Below are 14743 nucleotides of genomic sequence, written 5' to 3'. Positions count from 1 at the left end.
GCTCCTATTCTAGCAAAATGATCATACAGGCATGTTCTAAAAATTATTTATATTCAACTTTTCTACTTTATTTAAAGAAAATTCAATGACATAAAATCAATACCCACATATTATCATTGTAAAATCAATTTCCCATTGAGGCCAAATTGTTTATCATAATGGATGCTAAGTTATCAATGACTCTATAAATTATGCGAAGCTCTTTTAGACAATATGTGGGTATTTCTTTTATGTCCTTGAATTTTCTTTTAAATAAAGTAGAAAAGTTGAATTTAATTTTTAGACATGCCTACAAGGTCATTAAGATTTTATATTGAGAGTGCATTTACCAATATAGTTAGAAATGACTATTATATTTTAGAAGTATGTTTCAGTATATAGTGAAATCAACAATGTGTAGGTTGTTGTGGGCGGATTGTAGTGGGCGTTGTAGCTACCTGTGCCTTCAAATGAACTAACGGTCGGTATATTAAAATAGGAAAACCAATCATAATACAACCTATCCTCTTATTAAATAATTAACGTTATATTTAAAAGAGTTCTATTTTATGTTATATGTTGTGTTTATCTTTGCATAAGGTGGATTTTCTTGGGTCATCTCTATTATTTTATTGACATTGAAAATTGATAGTTTATTGCATAAGGTGGATTTTCTTTGGTCATCTATATTATTTTATTGACATTTAAAATTGATAGTTTACCTTCAAATAATTATTTGGCTTTTTAGGACATAAGCTGAACATCCTCATTTTCTTCCAAATTATCCTGACACAGTGTGCGTATAGGTGAACAATGGTCATGCTATTTGTAATGCGATCATACCATGAGTTACACATGTTGTACATACTTCTCAAAAGAGATTGTATATGATTATAGAAATAAATGTATGTCTAATCTACATATGCATATGAAAGTCCTCATGATTTGCTTTCAAATCTACATGCAAATGGAAATACGGGCTGTCGACTTAATTAGGCATCTATACATCTTTCCATCATATATAGGTGGTGTTTGTTTACCGCTTAAAAGCCCAGCTTCTGGATTTATAAGGATTTATAAGTTAGAAGCACATATTCATACAGTTTGTAAGAAGTTATTTATGCATATTTTAAGCATTTTCTTTTTTTTTAAGCTTTCCACCATTCCTTTTTCTCTCATTCATACCATAAAGACCATAGCCCAAGTGCAAGGAAGGTTTTCACAACATACTCATCTCATATAATTTTTGAGTGTAGCACCAGTGTATCCAGAAGCATGATGATAGTTTCTTGGTTATAGAAAAAACTCCTATATGAATATTTTCATATAGTTCTGATGGATGACGTATGCATATTTTCATATAGTTCTGATAGTTTCTTGGCACCCGGCATCTGCAACTGCTCATCAGCTGACCAACAAACACCCACTGCAGTACATAACTTAGTCACTATCGTCGCGTGAGGTATAACCACTCCAGTGTGAATCCTCAAAAATCTCATAATGTTCTGATGGATGACGTATGCAATATCTACATACTCCCCTCTCAGAATCCCAAACAACAATATAGCCCGATCGACAGTGACATCGTGGTGGTGTCCCGATGGCATAATACTATGGCAAATTAACAGGTTCCAAGCTCGAGCATACCTGTTCATAGTAGATGCAGGGAAAGAGACTCTCACATTAGTGTACGGATTACGCTTCCACGTAGTACCCGGAATGCACAACTCATAGACAATTTGATCTAAATTAATGTTCCTCTTGTCCTTTCGCACCCAATCATCCTGAGTGGACTCCATCTCAGTGCCCCCAATAAGCGCTTGGATTGTCTCCAAGGTGTAATCCACAGTCAACCCCCTAACAACCGAATACCCGTTTTGATCCGCTCGGGCATTAGCATAAAACTCCCGCACAATACTCATCGGCACCGGCCCCGGTGCCTCACAAAACGACTCCCACCCCCTATTCCGAACCATCTGCACCAACTCACCATCACCCGATGAAGGCAAGAACCCCCTCTCTTTAGCTATTGGCTTACCCATAAGCCGAGTAAACTCAACTTGAGCCTCCGGAGTTGTGAACTTAACAACCTCAACCCCCAAACTCGATGATCCGTGGATGTGGCACGTACACTACTACTTTCGGCTCTCCTAGCTCTCTTGGGTGCCATGGGATTGAAGGTGTGTAGTGGGTGTAGAGATTTTTTGGAAGATTTAATAAAGAGAGAGGAAGTGGTGTAGGATTGTGTATGTAGGTGAATGTATATAGATGTAGTATTTGAATTGGATTAGGAAGAAGTGTGTTTGAAGGAAGAGATGAGATTGTGCTTGTGGGTGTGTATGGGATTGTAAGTATATGTATGTATAGATGTGGATTGAAGAAGATGGAGTTGGGTTTGTGTTTGGGGGAAGTTTGGGGCTTAATTCTAGGTTAGGAAAGTGAAAAGAGGGCTGGGAATTGAAGAACAAGCTGAGATACTACACAAAAACCAGCAGAATTTTTTTTTTATAGGTAACAGCCGCACTGCCCAGTTGGCGCAGGCGCGCCGCTCGCGCGGGTGCGCTGCGCGTGGCGCGGGTGCGCGAGAGTTCCAGCGCGTCTGCTGCACTCCTGGCGAGCCACTGGTCGTCTGGCGCGGGTGCCCCGCGTTTGGCGCACTTGCCCCATTCGGCCAGTGGATTTAACCCCCAAAAATTTTTCTAACTCAAATTTTTTTTTTCTAGAAACAAAACATGAAAACACGTGGGTTGCCTCCCACGAAGCGCTTGTTTAACGTCATTAGCTTGACGTGAAGTCCCAAGAATTAAATAATAGTGAGGATGGTGCTTACCGACTCGCGATTCACTGGTCCTCCGAAATATGGCTTCAATCTTTGTCCATTCACTTTAAATGATTCCTCCGGTGTTGTTTCATATATTTCAATTGCTCCATGTGGAAACACCGTCTTTATTGTGAAAGGACCCGACCATCTTGATTTCAACTTCCCCGGAAATAGTCTGAGACGAGAATTATAAAGTAACACTTGTTGGCCTATGAAAAACTCCTTTTGCACCAACTTACTATCATGCCATCTCTTGACTTTTTCCTTGTAGAGTTTATTATTCTCATACGCCTGTAGCCTAAACTCGTCGAGTTCATTAATTTGAAGCATTCTCTTCTCACCAGCAGCTGTCATATCAAAATTTAACTTCTTTAAGGCCCAATATGCTTTGTGCTCTAACTCCGCGGGCAAATGACATGCTTTTCCATAGACCAACTGAAAAGGTGACATCCCCAATGGAGTCTTATAAGCCGTTCTATAGGCCCAGACGGCCTCATCAAGCTTTAACGCCCAATCTTTTCTCGAAGGACTCACAACTTTCTCTAAGATTCGTTTGATTTCACGATTAGATACCTCAGCTTGCCCATTTATTTGAGGATGATACGCAGTGGCAACTCTATGATTAATACCAAACCGTTCCATCAGCGTTGTGAACTTGCGATTGCAAAAGTGCGATCCTTCATCACTGATTATAACTCGAGGAGTACCAAAACGAGTGAATATGTTCTTCTGAAGAAAACTGATGACTACCGCAGCGGTGTTGGTTGGTAAAGCCTTGACTTCAACCCATTTAGACACGTAATCCACAGCGAGAAGAATGTAGAGATTATTGCAAGACGAGATAAAGGGTCCCATGAAGTCTATACCCCACACATCGAAGATTTCAACCTCCAGAAGTACATTAAGGGGCATTTCGTCCCTTCTAGAGATATTACCTACCCTTTGACAACGATCACACTTCAACACAAACTGATGAGCATCCTTAAAGAGCGTAGGGCAAAAGAAACCCGCCTGTAGAATACTAGTAGTTGTCTTATGTCCTCCATAAGTAGAGTCGTGGTAAGCTTGCAAGATTCCTTCAATCTCACTGTATGGAATGCACCTTCGGATAATCTGATCAGAACCTTGTCGAAACAAGAATGGCTCATCCCAACGATACCACTTCGCCTCATGAAGAAACTTTTTCCTTTGAGCATAAGACAAATCGGGAGGAATGACATTACTCACCAAATAGTTAACTATATCGGCAAACCATGGCTCTTCTTCTTGAACCCCAAATAGTTGTTCATCAGGAAAAGACTCGTTAATCAAAGTGGTGTCTTTGGATGCTCGCGCTTGATCTTCCAACCGAGAGAGATGATCAGCCACCTGATTTTCAGTACCCTTTCTATCCTTGATCTCTAACTCGAATTCCTGAAGCAAGAGAACCCATCGAATCAACCGAGGCTTTGAGTCTTTCTTTGATACTAGATACCGAATGGCAGCATGATCGGTGTAAACCAACACCTTCGTACCAAGCAAATAAGACCTGAATTTCTCGAATCCATAAACAATAGCCAGTAATTCCTTCTCCGTGGTAGTGTAATTCAGCTGAGCACCATTGAGAGTCTTACTAGCCTAGTAAATCACGTGAAAGATATTATTCTTCCTCTGACCAAGCACGGCTCCCACTGCAAAGTCACTAGCATCACACATCATCTCGAACGGCTCATTCCAATCAGGTGCATTAATAACAGGTGTTGTGGTTAACTTCCTTCTTGAGAGTTTCAAATGCAGCCAAGCACTCTCCATCAAATTTGAAGGGCACATCCTTCTCTAACAAGTTGCACAAGGGTTTGGTGATTTTAGAGAAATCCTTGATGAACCTTCGATAGAAACCCGCGTGACCAAGAAAACTCTGAATCCCCTTTACTGAGATTGGTGGAGGAAGATTTTCAATTGTCTCCACCTTAGCTTTATCCACCTCAAGACCCTTGTTCGAAACTTTATGCCCAAGAATTATGCCTTCTTGAACCATGAAGTGGCATTTTTCTCAATTAAGAACGAGATTAGTTTCCACACATCTTTTTAGCACCATCGTCAAGTTGCTCAAGCATTCATCATAAGAAGTACCGAACACAGAAAAGTCATTGATGAACACCTTACCAATCATCTCGGAGAAAATAGCCATCATGCATCTCTGAAAAGTTGTCGGTGCACCACAAAGTCCAAAAGAAAGACGACGGAAAGCAAATGTGCCAAAAGGGCAAGTAAAAGTGGTCTTCTCCTGATCCTCTGGTGCGATACAAATTTGATTATACCCTGAATACCCATCAAGAAGACAATAGTACTCATGACCGGCCAACCTATCAAGCATCTGATCAATGAAAGGCAACGAAAAGTGATCTTTTCTGGTGGCTTTATTGAGCTTTCGATAATCCATGCATATTCTCCAACCTGTGACTGTTCGCGTCGGAATGACCTCATTCTTCTCATTAGCTACCACGGTCATGCCTCCTTTCTTAGGCACACATTGAACAGGGCTCACCCAAGAACTATCCGAGATTGGATAAATAATGCCTGCATCAAGCCACTTAAGAATCTCCTTCTTCACCACTTCTTTCATTATTGGATTGAGTCTTCTTTGATGCTCAACAGTGGGTTTATTACCCTCCTCGATCAGAATTTTATGTTCACAATAAGAAGGGCTGATTCCCTTGATATCTGCAATAGTCCATCCAATGGCTGATTTGAACTCCCTGAGAATTCTCAGAAGCTTTTCTTCCTCGATACCTGAAAGGTTAGATGCAATAATTACAGGTAAAGTAGAAGCTTCGCCAAGAAAAGCATACCTTAGGTGTTCGGGAAGTTGCTTAAGCTCAAGTTTAGGAGCTTCAACAATAGAGGGTTTCAGTCGTTCATGAGAATCCTTCAATTCCGATAACCCAAGAGATTCAATTGGAGGTTCAAACCTTCTTCTCCAAGGAGAAGCATTCAAGTATTGAAGGTGTTCTTCTTCCTCCTCATCTCTGAATTCTGAATCACCTGATAGAACCCTTTCCAAGATGTCAGTTTTCAGCCTGTTGTCGATTTTCGAATGAGCTGCAGCTTCGAGCATATCCACTTTAAAGCATTCCTCCTCATCTGATGGAAGTTTTATGGCATTGAACACGTTAAGAGTGACCATCTGATCTTGAACTCTCATTGTGAGTTCACCCTTCTGAACATCAATCAAAGTCCGCCCTGTCGCAAGGAATGGTCTCCCCAGGATGATGGGAATCTTCTTATCTTCTTCAAAGTCGAGAATGACGAAATCAGCAGGGAAGATTAGCTTATCTATCTTTACCAACACATCTTCAACTACCCCCCTTGGGTATGTAATCGAACGATCAGCCAGTTGCAAAGACATATTAGTAGGTTTCAGCTCCGGAAGACCAAGTTGCAAGAAAATAGACAAGGGCATCAGATTGATGCTAGCTCCCAAATCACATAAACACTTGTCGAAAGACAATTGCCCAATAGTACACGGGATTGTGAAGCTTCCCGGATCTTTCAGCTTCGGGGGCAATTTCTGTTGCAACACAGCACTACACTCCTCGGTCAAAGCCACAGTTTCCAATTCCTCAAGTTTGTGTTTTCGAGATAGAATACCTTTCATGAATTTAGCATAACTCGGCATTTGTTCTAGAGCCTCTGCAAAAGGTATGTTGATTTGTAATTTCTTGAAGACCTCTAGAAATTTTGCGAATTATTTTTCGAGCTTATGCTTTTGAAGTCTCTTCGGAAAAGGTGGAGGTGGATATACTTGCTTGACCCCAGTCTCAGTTTTCGGGCTAGACTTTTCGGCTGAATCCTTTCTTGCTTCCTCGTTGATTTTATTCTTGTTAGCTTCAACAACAGTTTTTCCACTATCAGACTCAGATGAGAGCACGGGTGTTTCAACCTGTTGATCACTCTCTTCCTTGTTTCGCTCTGTTGCTGATTCTTTATCCTTCGTAACCTTTCCGGACCTCAAGGTGACAGCCTGTACCTGTTCCTTCACTTCCTTCTTGCCCGGATTGGCCTCAGTATCACTAGGAAGGGTTCCTTGTGGTCTATTAATCAACGCATTAGCAATTTGCCCAATCTGATTCTCCAAAGTCTTGATTGACACCGATTGGCTTTTAACCATTAGTCTTAATTCTTCCAATTCTGATCTTTCATTGGAAGACTGTCCAGCCACCCCATGATTTTGTTGCTGGAATTCGGGTGGATGGAATTGCTGCCTCGGTGCAAACTGTTGTTGAAAACCAGAAGGGTTAAAAGGTCTAGATCCTTGCTGCTGAAACTGTTGCTGCTGTTGTGGCATGAAGTTCTGATTATTACTCCAGCTGAAATTCGGAAGATTCCGATTATTGGGATGATAAGTGGTCGGAGCTGGTTGTTGCGACCTCTGAAAGTTGCTCACAAACTGAGCGGATTCGCTCGATATAGCACACTGATCCGAAGAATGTGCTCCAGCACAGAGCTCGCAGACTGAAGGTGGCTGCTGATTTCCTAGATTTGCCAAAGAATCCACCATCATAGTAAGAGCCTTAAGCTGAGCAGCTATGGCTGAAGTAGCATCAACATCTAGAATTCCTGCTGCTTTGCCCTGATGAAGACGCTGAGTAGGATTCTGATATTCATTCGCAGCCATCATCTCGATCAACTCATAAGCCTCATCATAGCTCTTAGCCCATAGAGCTCCACCTGATGCAGCATCGAGCATTGGCCTAAATTGAGGATTGGCCATTATAAAAGCAATTGATCACCATCCAATCAGGCATCCCATGATGTGGGCACTTCCGAAGCATCTCCTTGTACCGTTCCCACGCTTCACACAAAGTTTCACCAGACAGCTGAGAGAATTGAGTGATAGCATTCCTGATTGCAGCTGTTTTGGCCATAGGGAAGAACTTAGTAAGAAATTTCTGAGCCAGATCCTCCCATGTCTTAATAGATCCTGCAGGAAGAGAATGCAACCATCCCTTAGCTTTATCCCTCAGAGAAAATGGGAATAGCCTCAATTTGATGGCCTCGTCAGTAACCCCATTGAACTTGAAAGTGTCGCAGATCTCAATGAAATCCCGAATATGCATATTAGGGTCCTCTGTCGGAGAACCCCCAAACTGCACTGAGTTCTGTACCATCTGAATAGTGCTCGGTTTGATCTCAAAAGTGTTGGCCTCGATCGCTGGCCTGACAATGCTCAACTGAATATCATTGATTTTAGGCTCAGAGAAAGCCTTAAGAGCCTTAGTATCATTCGCAACTGGTGGTAGATCACCCATTGTAGTGTTTACTTTCGTTTCTGCTTTTGCCAATGCTTCTTTACGGGCCTGAGAACGTGTTCGCATACACGTCACTCAAGTACCTGAAACACACACAAACGAAATAAACATGAGAAAAGAATCCAAGTCACTGAACTTTAACGACCACTAATGACAAGCACATAAACTAAAATAAAACACCGAGTCCCCGGCAGCGACGCCAAAAACTTGTTCGCACAAAATCACGCAAGCGTACGTGGTCACAAGTAGTATAGAATCAAATTCAGTTCGTTCCCACAGAGACTGGTGTATTTAGAAATATGCACTTATGCACCAATGTATGATTATTATTCAATGCTTAGACAAATAACAAATTGGTTGGTTTTATATAGATTAACTAATTAAACTCAAATTATATCTAAGAACATTAAACTAAGAGAATAACGATTTACTAATGAGAATAAAAACATGGGATTCTAACTTCATCATATACTTCCTTCAGAGTTATGCCTTATCGATATGTGATGGTTGATAACTAATCAGATAACACGAAACTGATACACGCTAACTGTCGTTATACGTGCATCATACTGCTACACATCCACAATTAAGATAGAAGGTAAACAGACACCAATTATGCTTAGACCCTATATGTCTATAGAATTTGAAAACATAATGGTTTAAGAGCAAGCTATCTATCAAGATTACATAGGGCGATGCAAGATGGTTAAAATCACACCACTAATCATGTATATCGAATACATAATCCTATGTTCGCATGGCGAGTTCTAAATCCATATATCCACTGTCGCTTCAATAAAGATTAACCCACAACTTAGATGCTAGCTACGCATATAAGAAGAATAAGCACAACCAATACGAAGAAATCAAACATTCATCACATAAAAAATTAAGGCAAATCAACTACTGAAATCCATATATAAATCCGCTAGAATCCCACGATAATGATTAGTACATAATCAAACTTCTCATCATCATGGGAATAAGAGTAAACATGATACTGAATAGGAAAAACAAACTCAAAGTACTAGAATAAGAGTTAAGAAACAAATCCGAAACGAGCATCCAAAGTTACGCCTACTTCGAAGAATTACAAAAGTAAAAGCTATGAAATTCGATCTCGATCTTCTCCGTAGCCGTCACGTGCTCCTTTCAATGTTTCTAGGTTATGTCTTTAGTCCCCAAGCCTTTCTTAAACTTCCCCAGTGATCGGGCCTTGAAAAGGATCAGAAACGGGCAAAACGGGCCTAAATTCGCGCCCAGGTTGTGGGGCGGGTGCGCTAGATTTGGGGCAGGTGCGCCAGATTTTGGGCGGGTGCCCCAATTCAGCAGCCCGCTTCTTGGTCCATAACTTTTGACTCGCGCATCCGATTGCTTCGCCGTTTTTTTTCAATGAAAGCTATGAATCTCCTCCTCGTCCTCCTCCAAAGAAACCTACACAACACCACACTAAAACATATCAAAAATATCAAAAGCTTGAGGCCAGATCACCAATTTAAGCCAAAACGAAGGCTTCCAAGTGGATATAAAATCCACTTATCAGAGTTTTTTCCGAGTAGTAGCTAACTCTCCATTGCATTCTTCTTCTTGTTTACTTAATTATTGATATTAAAGTAGTTCCGACTTCCGCCATTTATAAAAGTACATGGAAGGAATTACGGCATTCACGGAGGTACATAACTAGTATTGAACAACATTATAATACATAGTAGTTTAATGACAAAAACCGCCTTTATCACCTATAACTATATTAAAAAACACCTCCAATATAAAATACTGAGAGAAATTTGTGTGTCACCACACTATTTATACTCAAAGAAATTTGTGTGCAGAACCCTAGCGCTTGGGTTGTTAAAAAGAATGCTTGCATTTGAACCAAAAGATAGACCTTCAACTGAAGAGGTAAAATAAACCTTATTGTTGGAATCTATCTATTTACCAGTAGTGTTCGGTAGGTTAATGCATTTGGTTTTTTTATCTGTGTAGGCTCTTTCAGATCCATATTTCAATAACTTAGCTTGTAATGTCAAAGAGAAAACCTTCTGCACAGCCAGTTTCAAAGTTGGAATTTGAATGTGAAAGGAGAAAGATAACAAAGACCTAATCTTGACGCAGACTTTGGAGAGACAATGAAGGAGGAGGGATATGGGGAGCGGCTAGCGATGGTAATATGGTTTATACAAACATAGCGAATACTACAAACATATCTAAAACAGCGCGGGCATGGGTGGCATACTGGACGCTAATACTGGGGATATTATTAGCATGGTTTGTAGCCAAATTATATAAAATAAGTTAGTTCATTACTATATGTTTGTGTATAAAATAGCGTGGTTTTTTTTAATTATATAAGTGTGAAAACACAATTTACTTATCACAATAGATGTTTTCTTTTACTTGTATAGATTGAATTTTGTAGCTATCTAATTGACACTCTCGATTAAGACAATAAAACATGTAATTATTATTTTATTTATATTCATATTGTTGAATAATATTCATATATGAGATTTTTCTGTTATTCAATCATATTTATCTCATTATTTCCATCATTCTCTATAGGAATGTGGGCTACATTATCTTATTTTTGAGTTTCTTAGTGTTCCATGTGTCCATTGTACTGAATTTCAGACAACATATTTCTTACTCTAGTATCTAATTTTTGAAAGGTGGAGATGGGATTTGTAAGTCTAAAATGTCTAGGTATAAAGATTATGTAATAGATATTTGTATCACAGTGAGGGCTAAACTCAAGGTGGTGAAATGACTCCGACTATTTTTTTGACCAAAATGCATTTTTGGTTAATTCTTAAATTACAAAGATATATTCAACCTCCCGATTCTCCACTAATTGATGGACCTCAGATTATGAAGAAGTAAGGAGGAAATTATGAAAACCCACTACACCATAGATGGCATATGGCAACCCCTTGAAAATGTTGCTAAATGGGGTAAAACCATTGCAGTATAGTCTATTGCAATGTTTTAGTAAAAGATGACCGTTAACTTTGCTCCCGTTACGATAGGGCGATATTGCAACAAATATAGTAACATATAGCAACGACTAAAGTAATTGCAAAAAGTGTCATATGGAAATGGTTTTGAGTCTACAGCAACATAATTTAGCCCTTGCAATAGCCTATTGCCATGCTGCTTTTTAGTTGTTTTTTTTGTCAACCATTGCAATATGTCAGTTAATTGCAATGAATTAAACCATATTTGGCAACAAAATAAGTGCAACAGCAATGCTTTTAGAATTTAAGGGATAACAAATGGCAACAAATTTCACGTTACAGCAATGTTTTGATTACTAAAAAAGAAGTAATTGCAACAATTTATAGGATATAGCAATGCTTTTACTAAAACATATCACTCATAATAGCAACAGTTTATAGTATATAGCAATGAATTTTAATAAACAGATTGGCATGACATGTTTGTTTCCATTACAATCCACCAAATAACTTGGTACAAAACAAAAACCAACCAAGTCATCAACATTGGCACATAACCACCAACTCAAAATGGACTATTAACATGGACTATTCCAACAACATTCTGACAACCATTAAAGTTCTAAAGTTTTGGTGCAAAGCAAAATGACAATCACTTAATAAGTATAGAGAAAGTCTACTTAATTAGTTCATAAATTCATGCACCAGAATTCTGAATAAAAAGTACTGCATAAGATCTCAAGCTATCAAGTAGCTCCCTCGGCTTCATTTCCATCCAACTCCGCTTCAGCCCCATGATCAGTGTTTTCGTCAGCCAATAGTTCGTCAATGTCAATTTGTAAAGAAGTCATTTGAACAATCTTCTCCAAAATATTTTTCAGCTTTCTGTTCATCTTCTCCTCCATTTCACGAGAAGGTTCTTCTCTTAGCTTTGTCAATACTGCAGATCTGTTCTTTTCTCTTTTCTGCATCTTATCTAGCATTGTTTTCCCTGTCCTTCCACTTCTGCCAAGAAGCCAATTAGGCGCATGATTATCAAAGTCTAGTTCCACCGAATCACGATCACTGACTTCTTCCTCTAAATTATCACAAGCTTTTTTCTAAAAAAATGAAAATAGCAATAGTTAAGAAATGACAGATAACACATGATGTGATGATACTAATATAAAACTAGAACTTTTTACCTTCGGAAACTTGCGAGTTTTAGGGTAAACTTGCTAGTTAAGTTTAAAGTTCTTCCTAGAATTCTAATGGATCTGCACCAGAGAAGGCCTGCTTAACAATTTTCATGATATATAGTTATGTGACCAAAGCTCTTGAACTTCCTTGAATGCCCATTTTGGCATAAGTGAAGCCAAATTATCCTAAAATGTTTTTATTAGTGTTCCAACACATTCTCTTGTTGAAGAGTAGGAACATCATCATGAGTGTCACCATGTATAGATTGAGTTGAGCAGTTATCTAATTGACACTATTGCTTAAAGCAATACAATATGTTATTATTATCGTATTTCATTTAATTATATTTATATTCTTGAATAATATTCGTATATCAGATTTTTATGTTATTGAATCAATTTATCTCATTGTCTCCATTATCTTCTAGGAAAAACTTCACACGTACTTCACTCCTTGGGCTATACATTTTGACGCTCAAGTGGAAAATTAAAAAAAATCACTTGAGTCAATTATCTTATTTAATATATAATATTAAATAGATATATGTTTGTATTTAATCAAAACACTACATAATGGAAGGTTTAGAATATTATTTTTGTTCATATCAATATTTGTGAAATATATAATAACACCATCAAGCTAATATCTCAATAATTATATTTTAATATAGTTTTTCTTATGACCAAATAATATAAATTTTCAAAAATAAATCAAAAGATTATATTTAAATGAATCATTTATTAGATCGTAAACCATGACATGGTATAGAGTTAGGCCCATACAAAATTAAGAGCTCCTTAAAGTTCTTATTGGGCTGCTACCAATAAGGCCTTTCTGACCAAAACCCTAATCTTTCGTATATAATCCCTCAATGTCAGAGGGTTGGCCCCACACCCGCCCCTTGTATTTGATAAGTCTAGTTCTCTCACTAGAAGTGTATAATATCATCACCAAATTCTTTCTTTCACCTCTTAGATTACAAATTACAATAGTAGTCAGCAGTTTTTCAATAAGATCTTTTCAAGTGATATGAATTCCATCAGTGTAAGTATTCACTTTTTGTTTAGACAAATCATGGTATAAATCTTGATATATGTTAATATCCTGTATAATCATGTTGATCGACATAATTCAATTTCATCCTTGCACTTATTGAGATATAAATCAATATATTTATAATTTGTTTTCCTAAATTTCTTTTGGAATTAAATAATTTTTGAACAATTCTTATTATGATGCTAATAATTGAGATTTTTCTTTCAGATTTTGGATATAATATTGATCTTGATGTCCTTGAGTTGTTTTTGAATCTATATTTTAAAGACTCAAACAATGAATAAGATGCTCCAAGTTCGCACTATAGCTTCTCTAGGTAGTCAAGATGTGACATCTTTAATAATATTTAATACTTGTTTTCGGTACATTATTTTAAATTATTTTAATATGTGTTATTTATTTTAAAATAAAATATAAGTAGTAATTTGAAATGAAAACTAAATACTTTTCGAAATCTAAAATGTTACTTATAGACTTGTTGATTTTTTTTTTTGCCATACTACAATAATATGAATAAGAGATTTTTTTAATTCCTGTTTTGAATAATCTATATATGGTTGTGATAATAATTGATGTTTGCATTTGGTGTTTTAATAAGAAATATATATGCACAAATGTGAGAAGAAGTATGCAGTGCTCTCTGACTTAAAGTCTCACAATAAGATCTGTGGTACAAGGGAGTACAAGTGCAATTGTGGATCTACCTTCTCTAGGTTAGGTTTATACCACAAATCTCTCTTTAATTTATAGTTATAATTCTTACCTTCTCATCCCGTTCCCATAAATGTTATTTTATTTAATTTTGTCTTGTTTGTGATTTATTGAACTGAAAGTTTGTATTGGGGAGGAATTGATTTACCAGAGTCCTTCTGTAGAATTATATTTTGTTTGTGTTTAGATAAAGATTAAAGATAATATAAACAATTAAATATAAAAATTCTTTTCTGATGTTCAATATACCAAATTAATTCAAGGTCTTTGTATTCTCACCTTAGAAAAACGCAGCGAACCATATAATGTAGTGAAATTAGGTCCATACCTTTACTATTGGTTTGTATATATGAAAATAAATTCAATTGCTAATATATATGTTTCATATTTATATTAGTTGGTATATGCATGCATTGGTCAAGTTTGGGTGATTCAAGTGTAACCAACTCTTTTGTGGAGGCCTGATAGTTTAATCAATCACTGCCAAGTGTTTGTGGGAGAGGTGGTTAGGCACATAACAAATGGCCCCCCAAGCAGCAGCAGCATGAATGCCCGAATACATGCAAATGCCAGTAATATGCCTCTTCATCCATTTTAGGAGCCAAAACTTAATATTCCTAGATCCTCTGAATATTCGGAGATTCATGGCTTTCCTAGCAACATAGCACCGAGCAACATGTTTGATTTTGGTTTTGATGGTAGTACTAAACCAAAACCAAGTTGGAATTTGAATTTGAAAGGAGGAAGATAAC

General features: G+C 37.7%; 1 non-coding gene across 1 annotated transcript; it reads left to right on the top strand.

The window, feature by feature from the left end:
* The first annotated feature begins 7585 nt into the window (after positions 1–7585).
* On the top strand, positions 7586–7692 carry LOC135150914 (small nucleolar RNA R71). Its single transcript, XR_010289375.1, has one exon. It is a non-coding gene; the product is annotated as a small nucleolar RNA R71 (small nucleolar RNA).
* Positions 7693–14743: the final 7051 nt, after the last annotated feature.

This window comes from Daucus carota, chromosome 2, assembly GCF_001625215.2.
Source record: "Daucus carota subsp. sativus chromosome 2, DH1 v3.0, whole genome shotgun sequence".
Taxonomy (NCBI): domain Eukaryota; kingdom Viridiplantae; phylum Streptophyta; class Magnoliopsida; order Apiales; family Apiaceae; genus Daucus; species Daucus carota.
The sequence above is the reverse complement of the archived record's forward strand: the minus strand, read 5'-3'. Positions and strand labels throughout refer to the sequence as shown.